The 14,218-nt window shown below is 44.1% G+C and overlaps 1 protein-coding gene across 2 annotated transcripts in view; it reads left to right on the forward strand.

Moving 5' to 3' along the window:
- The window catches only part of LOC144772394 (uncharacterized), a 552,770-nt gene that overhangs the window by 376,584 nt on the left and 161,968 nt on the right, over positions 1-14,218 (forward strand). The gene's annotated exons all lie outside the window — the stretch shown is intronic.

Genomic DNA, 14,218 nt, shown 5'->3' on the forward strand with positions numbered 1-14,218 from the left:
TTCAGTCCACAAGGGACATTTAAGTTATAGGCCCAGGGTCCACCAGGTGCAATATAAAAAGGACGTATAAGTAAGTTAACCTATGCCAGTTGGGTGCAAACCAATTAAACATATACTTTTATTGGTAAAAGAACATGCACCGAGGCCAGGGCAACAGGCCCCTGTGCATTTCAGTGTCAGTATACCAGTACCAAATATTCAAAAAGTGGGGGCAAAAAGTGGGGACCAACCAGCAAAAAGCCCTTGTCATCCAAGTGTCAACATAAATGTTTTGACAAATTCAGCTGGGAAGGTATCCTGGCGCTTAAAACAGGGTCAACCTAGTCTGGCCTAGGGCTACACTGGTGGGATGTATTCTAAGAGTGAAGTCTATAGCTTTTTGTAATTGTAAATGGAAGGGACGGCTCTGATGTGCAGTGGCTGGAAACTCCAGGACTTAGGAGCAATGGAAGATAAGGCCCGGCTGCCAGATCGGGTCTGTGCATGCAGGGGATGTGTGCGAGTAGGAGTCCAGCTTTGCAGAGGTGTATTGTGGGTTTTTAAAATACTATGCAGGTGCTGAAGTAGTAGTAGTATGGTGGGTCCATGTTGTGTATGGGTTTGAGGGTGTGCATGACGGGATGGAAAATAACTTATTTGTGTTTGGGAAGCCAGTAGAGTTCCCTGAGGTGTTGGGTGATGTGTGCAGTGCTTAATTTGAGCCAGGGACCTTAAGATGGTCATCCCTATGTAAATAAGTTTACAAGGGCATCTAAGCATATACACAACATTGGTGGAATTACAATTGGTATGCTTTTGTTGCTCCCAGGGCTGGTTGAGACCAACATCCACTGTTTTGGTATTAGCTGTAAGGTGGCAGATATCACATCCCCCACATTTTGTGTGTCCTGTCACTAGTGGGAGGGTCCACCCACCTTCGTTGTCTGTCAGTAGGCATTATCTGATGGAAGTCGTAGTTGGTCTAGTGTGGACCAGCAGGTCCTTGATATTCTGGCTCCTTTTAAAAGAGAATAAAGGTTTCTCCAGACACAGACCATTGAAGATTAGGATTCTCCAGTTCCGTAGGATAATTATTTTAATCTTGTTGGAGGCAGTATTGAACGTGGTAACACATATTGTTTTATATGTGGGAGGCTTTTCCACAGTTTCCAGTAAGGCTTCTCTGTTACAATTAGACGCTCTCTTTCGGGTCCTCTTCACAGTCCTTCGTGGATATTTCCTTTGCTGTAGTTTGTATGTCAGAGCGTTGGCTTCTAATCTGAAGTCCTCAGTGCTGGAGCAATTTCTGTGAAGGCGCAGAAACTGCCCTACCAGTAAATTCTCCTTTAAGGACTTGGGGTGGAAGCTCTTGAATAAGAGGAGTCCCGGACAATCCTATTGGGAGTGTGCAAGCGCACTATCTGGCTGGCACTTCCAAGATGGCGCAGTAGTTTAGCGATCTAGATTTCTAGATTAGTTGTCCTAAGCGTCCTGACCTGGTACCTACGCCCCTGACGGTGTGCCATACCCATGTGATGACGTAGACAGGGGCGGGAAAGGTTGATATGGCTGGCTACGGTACTGGGCTCTGTTCCTGCACGGCGCCGGGAGGGACTATTCATCTTATGACGGCTCACCTTGACGAAGTAAGTGCAAGTCCTTAGACTGCACCAGGAAGTGTATGTTGAGGCACTTTCTATAGATGCCCCGAGCCCCTTTTGTAACTCAATAGTTTATTTACTTTGCTAAGTTCCGCCTGGTACAAGGGTGTAATGACCTGATAATTCTGCCAATCACCAGGGCATACTTACCTTATCCCCTCTCAAGACCCAAAAAGATACAACACTTCACAATACTTATCTAAGAAAGGAATAATACTAACAACTAACTAAAGATATATGGCTATTGCCGAGGAGCTTGCGAATAACAACTCCAACTGGCGACAACAACGCAAGAAACAATACCAGCGACGACAATGACAACAACCCGGGAAAACAACGTCACTCGGTAAAACAACGCAAGAAACCAAGGGCCACAAGGTAACAACGTACCCTAGGGTACAAAAACACAACACAATACCAAGGGCCACAGGGTAACAAAAATGCTAAACAAACCCCACCCTTGTGGTGCTAAAACAACGCGCACTCCTCCTAACAATGCCTCGGGGTGGATTACTTATCAGTTTTGGTTTCCCTAGATGAGAGCAGAATATTCCCTTCAACAATTACCTGCAGAAAGGGAAACTTACCATCCTTCCGATGCTACAGCATTTGGGTCAGAAAGGCCCTGACCTCCCATCCCAAGGAATACAAGCAAATAATGATATATGTATTCTGGGGTTTCTTTATTACATAATGATAGGAGGACAAAAGAAAGAAATTACTACTATGTCATGATAGGCCTTCTTTACATCAATCCCTAAGCAATTGCTAACACAATTAAGATGTACATATACAGAACTTATATGTAAATCAGTATACAACCTGAAAATAGGAGACAATAGATAAGAACAGTTAGGAAATAAGAGTTAGTGGAACACCTCACCAAGTATCTACACATCCCGCTTCCACTTCGCCAGAGGGGAGCCTGTTTCTCCAGCCGAATCAGGATTCTCTGCTCCACTGTTACCGCTACACGTCTGCAACGTGATGTACTACCAGTGGTCGAGACCCAGACTCCCCCTTTAGTACAAGTGGAAACGTTGGTTTTATGCTTCTAGCAAGCCTCGCCCCCTGTTCCCATCAGATTACGTACCACTCTGCGCCAAGGTCACAGCATCAGCTAGCTAGGCGTTTGTTATGACTCCGGGGCAGAGCGGGCACATTCCTCCGACAAGAACCGGTTCCTACCAGCATACAAAGTGCGAAAAACAAGTGACAAGTAAAACATGACTCCTCACCCAGAAAAGCTTAGAAGATGGTGACAGCTTAGAAAATGGAGTCTCTTAAGCATAGGCCACTATTACCGTAAAGAGCCTGAATTAGTATGCAAGATGGCATTAGTGTATGCCAAAGCCAATAGGTAAGTCCTGCCTTAAAGCAAGATACAGTCAGGCACAGAAAGAACATTATCGAGTCTTACTTTACAGCTAGTTCGTATTATTCAGGCTTACACAGCGCTATATTAGAGCAAAATATACTGAGATGGTAGTGGGCAACAGTCATAATCGAGCCGTTTCCATACAAAATGGCTCAATCACTACACGGGGTCAGGCTTTGACGGGTGTCCACAGTGAGAGCATGACTGCTAGAACGCTCACCTCTAACCTAATTAACTCACTATCAATTTATTTATCTATCATAATGTACCTCAGAGGGTGACAATAGGGAGCTGCCCTCACTCCCCCGCCAATTCAGGTTTGGAATTTGAAAGAACTCGGTAAGACCGGCCGACTGCATGATTATGCTCCTCTCGCCTAGCAGTGAGACCTGACCTGCTGTGTCAATTGTTTTACATATTTATTTTTGTAAAAAATATTTTTATTTGCTTTTAAATGTTGATACATATAAACAATTACGTCATGAATGCATGATGCCGAGCAGTCTACAGACAGTGATAGTAGATGGGAGACATAAAACAATACTACACTCCCTCCAAGAGAGAGCACCATCCAGGTTCGCAATGTTACAAATATACATTTGCTGAAGATCATATAAAAAATCAATCATCATTTCCCACAATAGTTCAGGTATTACACAGTTTAAGGCTCTTTTCGCAATCATTCTAGTCCCTAATGCAGAACATTCTAGAGGCAGAACGTTCTAATAGCCTTATAGCCCTTCGTAGCAGGGCTATACCGGCTATTAAAGTGCAGTTCCCTTGTTAAAGTCCCTCGCCTTCGGAGCAGGGCTTTAACATGGGAGGGGCCTTTAATAGCCGGTATAGCCCGCTACTGCAGGCTGTAGTAAATAAGTGCTGACTATGCACATGTTTGGGACACATAGAACTACTAGGTGCACTGATGGACTTTGGATAATTATATTTTATTGGCCTGATACGGGATGTACTGCCTACATTTGAATCACTGTACTTGATCAGTGAACATTTACAGGGTGTTTTTTATGTGCGTGTCATATTATTCACTGGGGCACTGGACTGTTTGCTTGATAAGTGTTTTTACTGCCTTTATTACAGGTTCCCCACGGAAATCACCTCGACATACTAGTTGGGAGTATTCATTGATAAGGGTTTCTACCCTCTACCTTTGGACAAAGGAGAGAGGGTTAGTACCCCTGGGATAATTTATATGCAGGTCCTGATGAAACCCGGGGTATTTTCTTTTACTAGCTGAAACATGTTGACGTTTTCGGCAGAGATAAGGAGTAGGTGACTCAGTATAAGCCCTTCAAACCACCATCCGCTGGTCTCTCATTAGACCTTTTTACTCTGGGCAGGGAATCAATGATTAAAATGGGATTAAGGATTACATGTGCCTAGTTTTAATTACAACTTCTGCACCTTTATTCACTTATGATCCCATTGTTTTTTATTGTTGTATTGTCTTCCCCTCCCTATTGCTCCACCTCCAGCGTTGGCTTGCGCGGAGGTGTGTCAGCAGCCCTATGATGAACCATGACACAGTTTACTATGTGTGGGGGCAGATTCAAACACCTGAGTGTTTTCCTCTCATTCTTTGATCACAGCATTTCTTGATTGAGTCCCTCTTCTTTCTGTGTGTAAAAAGAGGAAAAATAAGTGCCAGTCCCTGGCTCAAATTAAGCACTGTGTGTTAAACATTGTTAGTGGAGGTCAAAGTGGGACATTATTTTCCTCCTACTCCTTACTTCTTGTGTGTGGTGGACTTATTTTTCCCCGTCAGACATTTACTGAGAGCAAGAGAGGGGAAAAAAAGGAAAAAGAATGAAGAAAAGACGGGAAAACTGTTACAAAGCCGCAGTATTAGTAGTGATATATAGCCCAAGGTATGTAAACCCGTCCAGGGATAATCTTAGGCAGTTCAGGTAGGACTGAGGTTCCACCACCCCTGCTACTGGGTATGAGGTGGATTTAGTCCAGTTAATCCTATACCCCGCATGATGGCCATACTCCTCAAAAATGTGCAAGAGTTTGGGAAGTGTCTCAATTGCGTCCGTCACATATAGTAAAATATCATTAGCATATAACGATATGCGTTTGGCCTCTAGGTGACGAGAATCATCTATAAAACCGCCCAGTCCTTGGCTGGATCGAACCATACAGGCCAGGAGTTCTAGTATGAGCGCAAATAGTAATGGAGATAGAGGACAGCCCTGCCTAGTACCCCACTGAATTGACCAACTCAATGACATTGCCCCGTTGACTCTAACCCTGGCCTCAGGCGCGTTATAGAGAAATGCCACCCATTCCCTAAACGTAGGACTAAATCCAAATTTTTCTAGGGCACAGCACATAAAAGGCCAATGAATGGTGTTGAATGTCGTCTCCGCATCGAGAGAGAGGAGCAGTTGTGGGTTATCTCGGCCCTGTATCGTGTGTATCCAGTTAGCCAGACGTCGTAAGTTGAAACGGGTGGCTCGCTGTGGTATAACTGACTGATCTCAATGGATCAGGAGAGCAATGAATGTCAAGAGACGCACAGCGAGGATAGTGGCCAGGATCTTAGTTTCAATGTTCAGCAATGATATGGGTCGATAAGACCCACATTCTTCTGGTGGCTTCCCTATTTTATGGATCACCACTTCGGTGGCCTTCCGTAGATCTTAAGAGAGGCTCCCTTGCTCCTTTGATGCCTGATACGTCTGCAGCAAATGTGGGGCCAGTAGACCACTATTTAATTTAAAAAAACTCCCCCAGGAGCCCATTTGGGCCAGGGATTTCCCCCGACTTTTGATGGCTAATGGCCTCCGTCACTTCTTCAAGAGTTAAGGCTTCCCCCAGCCTATCTCTATCCTCTTGGGATAGTGCGGGCAACGAAATTGTGTCAAGGGGCCATATGTATCAAGGCCAAATGGGTCCGCAAACGTTTGCGAACCCATTTTCGCAAAATGGTATGTATAAAACAATTTGGGTGCAAAATAAGGAATCGCAAAATTTGCCATTCCTTATTTTGCGATTGCATTTACGGAATCGCAAATTTTGCGATTCCTTAAAAGCAATGTATCAAGGAAAAAATTTTCCAAAATGCCCTTAAGGAATCGCAAATTACCACCAACTTCTAGTTGGTGGTAAGTTGCGAATTCTCTTAAAAAAGCATTTTTTTTTAAATCCAAAGGTGCCATGTGACGCTCATACATGCCCTTAGGGCATGTATGTGCGCCATATGCACACACATGTCATTTTCAGGGGTGCAGCAGGGTGTTCTTGAGACACCCCTGCACCCTTGAAATTATTCTCAATTTGCGATTAGCAAATTGCGAATCGCAAATGGAGAATAATTTCACATTCATTCCTATGGGCCTCCTGGCCCATAGAAATGAATGGGAAATTATTCCTGAATTGCGATTAGCAATTTGCTAATCGCAATTAAGGAATCTTAAGAAATCGCTAAAAAATAGCGATTTTCTACATACATACCATTTTGCGATTTTTAAATAGCGATTCCTTAAAATTCGCTATTAAGAAATCACAAAAGGGTATGTTGATACATATGGCCCCAAGTATTGAGTGATTTGTTCCACGCTCTTCTGTGTTTTAGCTGTATACAGGTCTTTATAGAATCGGGCAAAGGCCCCCGCTATGTCTGCTGGTGTGGTATATATGTATTGGTGTTCCCGGATAGAGAGTACCCAATGCACCTCCATTTCCTTCCTGCTCAACCAAGCAAGTAGTTTTCCCACCTTGTCCCCTGTTTCGTATAGGTGATGTTGGACTGCCAGTTGCTGAGACCGGACCTCACTAGTCGCTAGTGCCTGATACTCTTTCCTAGTTATTTCAAGTTGACCCACTATATGGCTATCTGGCGTAGCGGTAGCGTTAGTTTCTAGGTGCAGTCCAGTGTCCTCTAGGGCCTCCAATTCTTGAGCTTCCCGCTTCTTTTTATGGGCAACAATATTATGTGCCCTGTCCCTGAGTACTGCCTTATAGGCCTCCCACAAAGTGACCGCAGATTGTACTGAGCCGGCGTTTTCTACAAAGTACAGCTCGGATTCCACCCTGAGCTCTTCCGCGACCCATTCCTCCATCAAGGCCCAAGAGATCAGTCTCCAGTTCGCCACCTGGTGGCTACTCCTCCCTCCCACCGTCAACAGGAGTGGTGAGTGATCAGAAATGCCCTAGACAAGGTATTCTATTGACTCCACCTTGGTGACCTCTCCTGTTGGAGCAAAGAGGTGGTCAAATCTCGAGAACACCCTATGAGCCCCGGAGAAGTAGGAGTAAGCTAGTCACATTGGATGATGTCGGCCAGCCCAAGGCTGTTCTGAAAACTGCGCTAGAGCTATAGGACCCTGGGGTACAGCTCGTGCTTGTGTGCGATCTATTGAGGGTTCGATTAAGTCATTAACCCCTTGGCCGCGGCGGTAATTCTGCCGCGGCGCTAGAAGGGAGGGGGGGGCGCGCGGCACCGCCATGCTTGTGACGGAACCACTCCGTCACAAGCCGCGGTGGCGCTGTGCTTGTGATGGAATGGTTCCGTCACGGCACCGCCCGCTTAATAGAACGCGCCGCGCAGGCACGAAATCAGCGCCGCATAGGTGCGGCGGCCGGGCCGTGACTGCATCATTCCGTCACCAGCACAGCACCACCGTGGCTCATGACAGAACCATTCCGTCACAAGCCACGGTGGTGCTGTGCTAGGGGTTAAAGACCCCCCTACAATGTGTTTGGCGGGGCCGGATTGTAACAGGAGCCCTGTGAGTTCATCCAATGTGCGTTGTTGCAAGCGTGTTGGAGCGTAGACACTCACTAGAAAGAACTGCCTATGTTTCCAACTGCCCTGCACTGCTACGTACGTCCCATCTGGGTCCACCCATTGTTGAGCAACACGGAGTGGGTGAGGTTTTTTAATAAGAATCGCCACCCCTCTCGAATTCTTCGTGAAGCCCGCATGCGCTAGTGTAGTGTAATGTCCTCTACCCAGGAAAGAACAGCTAGATCCCAACAGGTGTGTCTCCTGTAGGAAGACGATTTCAGGTCTAAGTCGTTTAAGATAAGTGGAAACCAAGCCCCGTTCAATTTTGTTTCCTAACCCATTGACATTCCACGTTTTTACATATTTTTAATCGTACTGAATATTAGAACATTGGAATGCTGTAAATCCCTTCGAGCTCCGAGAGGCCTTTGTTTTATTTGTTAGAACATTCTAGTGGCAGAACGTTCTAATAACCTTATAGCCCTTCGTAGCAGGGCTATACCGCTATTAAAGTGCTGGTCCCTTGTTAAAGTCCCTCGCCTTCGGCGCAGGGCTTTAACATGGGAGGGGCCTTTAATAGCGGGTATAGCCCGCTACTGCAAGCTATAGTAAATAAGTGCTGACTATGCACATGTTTGGGACACATAGAACTACTAGGTGCACCGATGGACTTTGGATAATTATATTCTATTGGCCTGATACGGGATGTACTGCCTACATTTGAATCTTTGTCTTGATCAGTTCGGGGGAACATTTACAGGGTGTTTTTATGTGCGTGTAATTGTATTCACTGGGGCACTGGACTATTTGCTTGATACGTGTTTTTACTGCCTTTTTTACAGGTTCCCCACGGAAATCACCTCGACATACTAGTTGGGAGTATTCATTGATAAGGGTTTCTACTCTCTACCCTTGGACAAAGGAGAGAGGGTTAGTACCCCTGGGATAATTTATATGCAAGTCCTGATGAAACCCGGGGTATTTTCTTTTACTAGCTGAAACATGTTGACGTTTTCTGCAGAGATAAGGAGTAGGTGACTCATTATAAGTCCTTCACACCACCATCCAGTGGTCTCTCATTAGACCTTTTTACTCTGGGCAGGGAATCAATGATTAAAATGGGATTAAGGATTACCTGTGCCTAGTTTTAATTACAACTTCTGCACCTTTATTCACTTATGATCCCATTGTTTTTCATTGTTGTATGTTGTATTGTCTTCCCCTCCCTATTGCTCCACCTCCAGCGTTGGCTTGCGCGGAGGTGTGTCAGCAGCCCTATGATGAACCATGACACAGTTTACTATGTGTGGGGGCAGATTCAAACACCTGAGTGTTTTCCTCTCATTCTTTGATCACAGCATTTCTTGATTATTGAGTCCCTCTTCTTTCTGTGTGTAAAAAGAGGAAAAATAAGTGCCAGTCCCTGGCTCAAATTAAGCACTGTGTGTTAGACGTTGTTAGTGGAGGTCGAAGTGGGACATTATTTTCCTCCTACTCCTTACTTCTTGTGTGTGGTGGACTTATTTTTCCCCGTCAGACATTTACTGAGAGCAAGAGAGGGGAAAAAAAGGGAAAAGAATGAAGAAAAGACGGGAAAACTGTTACAAAGGGAACCTGTAAGAGTGAGATAAATGGGAATGAGTGGTAGTGGATTAAAGGGGCATGATTTGGATTGAAGGCTATGCAGTTTTGTTATTTAGCATGCCGACATGTAATAGCGCTGGCCTCAGGCTTATAAGCAGAATTTTGGGCACCATCACCAATTCCTTTACATATTAAGGACTGGATGTGTGTATGATGTGGTTGGTTGAGTGTAATCCAAGGGGAGAGGATGTAGCCTTACGGCTAGAGTGGTCGACCTCGAAGCTGGGGAACCAGGTTTGAGTCTTTTCAATGACGCTCACAATCGTGTGATTCTGGGCAAATTACTTAATCTCCCCAGGCCTAAGAAAAATGAGTTTTGTCCATCTGTAACGAAACTGGTGCTCATGTAAAGCGCTCTGATACCCGATGTCACGCTATATAAAACTCTAAAAAATCAAAAATAAATATAAATCCTGGCTCCTGATTTCTGTAAGATTTGGATTTGCCTGGACATTTGCTTGCTGATTTCCGGGTAGAGGATGTTGCTGTAGTCTTGTTTACTTGTTATGAGGGCCTGAGGAAGGTTCAGCAGGTGCTGGTGGGTAACCATTTAAAGATTGTCTTCAGCATCTTCTGGGTGTGGAAGCAGGAGGCAGTTATGGTGTTGACTTCGGCAGTCATGATGAGATGATTATTAATGACAATATTGAGGTTACTGGTGTGGTGGTGGGTAGGTTCCGCTGGCCACCAGTTGGAGTACCATGGTGATAATTTCCTGCAAAAAATTACAACTTCTGTCTTGTTGGTATTCAGTTTGAGGCAGTTGTGTTTTTATCCAGTCGGTGACTTAGGTCATGCAGGTGGCGAACTTGGCCCAGGCGATAGGTGTTTTGTCCGCATAGGAGCTGTGTGTTATCAGCATAGAATAGGATGGTGATACCATGGGAACGAATGATGCTGTCAAACAGGATCATGTAGGCGTTGAAGAGGGTCAGGCTGATGAGCCGCAGATGAGGTTGCAGGCTTACGAACAGTACGGTGCCAGGCTGACTGATTAGGTACGACCAGTCAGGAAGAAGCACATCCAGCAGAGTGCTGGTCCTTGGGTGTCAGTTTCATGTAGTCATTTGAAGAGTATAGGGTGTAATACAGTGTTGAAAGCCCCGAAGAGGCCTAATAGCATGAGGGCTGCAGTGTGTTTCTTCTCTGTTCATGATCCTATGGATGTCATCTGTTATGGTTTCCATTCTATAGTTGGTTTGAACCCTGATTGAATGGTGTCTAGGAGAATGTTTTTGTTGAGGTGGTTGGCTAAGGGTCTGTTGATCAACTTCTCCAGGGCTTTAACCCTATGGCGTAATATCCAAGCTGGTTGTCTTTTTCTTCATCTCTACATTGGGAGGAACAGAATAAGAAAGCTGTCAAAGTCTGCTGTGGGAAGGGAGGCCTCGCATTGCATTTTATAAGTTGACTCTTTCTTGGTACGATGGAGGCATTGCCCTCCCTGATATCAAAAGGTACTATTGGGCGGACCACTTAGCTGCAATTAATCATTGTACGTATGGCCGGGTCGATGACCCCAGCTACGCAATGGACAAATGGCTAATTCCCGGTAACAACTATAACAGAGCCCTATATTCTCGACCTAACAGGGTGAAGTTAACAGGGCCTACTAAGCATTCCGTACACGTCTGGCATTGTGCCACGGACTCATTGGGTTGGAAAGATAGGTTGACTATGGCCACCCCGCTTTGGGACTCTGAACGGCTTGGCAAGCTGTGGAAGACGAAAGGCTTTGATAAGTGGGAACTCATTGGTATCTCCACGGTCAAAGATATTTGGGGGAAGGGGGAGATTAAATCATTTGAAGACATGCAGAAGGAATATAAACGTACACACTCTGAATACTTTCGGTATGGACAGGTCTGGCATTCTCTCCTGTCACTATTGCCCAGTGGGGCTGAGCCCTCAGAGGCTTCCCCTTTGGAAGATTGAATACTAGATGGCCATCTGCCTGACAAAACAATCTCTCATATATACAAAAAGCTGATTAACCACAGGACCGATTCTCTTCAGGTGCTTAGAGACAAGTGGTCACAAGATGGAATTGAGCTAGATGAGGAAGACTGGCAGTTAGCTGTGTCCTCTGCCAGGGAGGTTGCAATCCCAGCTCGCCTCCGACTGGTTCAACTCAAGATTTTACACAGGATTTACCTATCGGGTCCTAGATTGGTACATATGGGACTTTCAGACTCGGGGCTTTGTAAAAGGAACTGTGGTTTAGTTGGTACCTTTATGCACATCATATGGGGTTGCATCTGATGATTCCCCCTCTCCGTGAAGTTCCGAAATTTCTTTTGAATTTTGTTTATCCTGTCACCCCATTATGTTTGCTCAGCTACCGGGATTGACCCACTGTAATGTATTTTATGCTGATGTTTGTTTCAATAAAAAGAAATATTTTTTTTAAAAAAGAAAGCTGTCCAAACTAATGAAATGGAAGAAGTGGTGGCAAGTGTGGGTAATGTAATTGAGTAGAGCCAAGGCCCGGTATCCAGAGAATATTGGTCTAGAGAGATGGAAGCTGATGCAGTGTTGAGAGGAGTAGTATATTTGATATTAGGAGGACGAAGGAAAGTACAGTCCCAAGTTTGTTCTGTTTGTACTTGAAAGTAATAGAAAAATGATTGTTGTCTAGTTACAAAGTGGTCCTGGGAGGAGATTAATTTGTGCCGCCATTAGCTCTAAGGGTGACATTTTTTTTGATTTAACACATGGAAGCCACTTAGGCCAGACTTTAATAAAGAAATGATTGCAATTTCAGTATTGGTGGCTGCGCATGGACTGTGATGCAGTATTGTTGGTTGAACGGTGGAATAGTGTAGCGTAGCATTTGTGTTGACTGTAATGGTCTGTTGTAGGGGTGAGCAGAGCATTACAATATGTCTTGGATATGATGGATGCAAACTATAAGTGATTGGTGGCGAAGTTCCTTCATTTGGATTAAGACCACCACAAATGCAGTGGCTGACATTTTCAGTGAGGAGGGTTATACCTCTGTTTTTATCAGAGATAATGGCACTTAAATTTACACAATATCTTGCGTTTTGTGGAATTCCACATTCACATATAAGCTATGTGTATTCCACAAGCCAACGCCATTGCAGAAATGAGTAATGGTATGGTGAAGGGAGAAATTCCATTTGCACAAGCCAATAGAATTGATATACAAAAAGGATGGTGTGTGATTTGGTCTTGGCATATTGTGTAATGAAAAATTGTGTTACCAATGATGTTTCCCTTACCATGAGGAGGGGTAGAACGCCCAGCACCAGAATGATTCCTGCGTAGTAGACCAATGAATTGACAGAGGGTGGGGTGGACTGCCAGTGTGAGAAAGTGGATGTTGAAGGACAAGTGATAGGGTGAACCAAAGGTTTGGGTGTTTAGTAAAAGCCCAACTAACGTGACTCTTTCAAGGCCAAGGAAGTGCATGATTTGCTTGCAGTCCTGATGACTGAAGAGAAGTGTAATTGGAGGAGAGTGGCATCTTATGGAAAGGAAGAAGCATTAGAGTAAGTGAACAGGAAGGGTGTAGTAGCTTTATGTTTCTAAATGAAGATAAATTGTAGGGACAGTCACATGTGAGAGAGGTAATAATTGCTGGTAACTACAGCAGATGTGTTGATGCAGTTGGTAAAAGAGGGTGCAAGAAAGATCAGGGTCGAAATCCATTGAGAAAACTAGATGGTGTGGATTGTTCTAAAGAACAGTGGAGACAAAGCTCCAGGGTATTAACAGGATTATGGAAGGCAATCCTGTCTTGCTTGTAATTTATATAGATACTATTGCCTCGCTTGTAATTTATATAGTTTATGTTTTAAATGTTGCATTGTGAAGAAGAGAAGATATGTTATACCTTTGAGCCAGGTCATCCTTTCATTCTCACTATTCCTCCTTTGCTTTTCTCCATCTCACTCTCTCACAATTTCAAGTTTTTCTCTGCAAATCTCCCCCTCATGTCTCTCTTTTTTCCTCTCTATCCTTGTATCTCTTTTCTACTTTCTTTTTCTCTGTCCTTCTTACTCTTAAAAGCACAAGCAAATTATGATACTACGATAGCGTGTAAGGGCTGTGCTTAAGCAAGGAAGGGGTGAAACTGGGAGTAATATGTTTGGATATGACGCAGTAGAAGGCCAGAGACACAGGGAGAAATGCCAAAGATAAAGCTGGAGGCCACATATGGTGTGTGAGAAAGGAGCGGATGGTCTGTGAGAAAGGATTGGAAAATGGTTACACAGAAATAGGGCTGCAATCCTACCATGGTGACATGCTTCTATAGGGTAATTCAGGTATTTAACTCATTTCATCCATCAGCACCCGCATGGTGATGTCCTCTGTATCAAAGCCACGCCTGTTACCCCAGTGAGCTGATCTGGATCACATCAAATGATGTCATTTCCTAGGATGTCATTAATATGCTTAAACCTGAGAAATTCCTACCTCTTTTTAGTCATTGAATGATGTCAAGTATGGAAATGTGCTTGTTAACCCGCTGCTATATTAAGGGTCCACGACTGCTTAGAAAATTTATTTTCAATAAAAATATTTTGAAATATAGAAAAGTAAATACTATTAGCAGATTGATAAAATGTATGTAAATAAAGAACCAAAATGTAAAACTGAAGTTGGCATCCTCAAAGGATCAGTGAAAGAAGTGCAGGGTAAATCAAACAGATTATAGTGTGGATGATGAGTAGCTGATGAGTAGCCAAAGTTGAATGTAGAAAATCTCCAACCTTACCACTGCAATGAAAATATTGATTTATTTTGTGATTGTTTGTGAATTAAAATAAAATCATAGAA

The sequence above is a fragment of the Lissotriton helveticus genome, chromosome 8 (genome assembly GCF_964261635.1).
Source record: "Lissotriton helveticus chromosome 8, aLisHel1.1, whole genome shotgun sequence".
In the NCBI taxonomy this organism is placed as follows: Eukaryota; Metazoa; Chordata; class Amphibia; order Caudata; family Salamandridae; genus Lissotriton; species Lissotriton helveticus.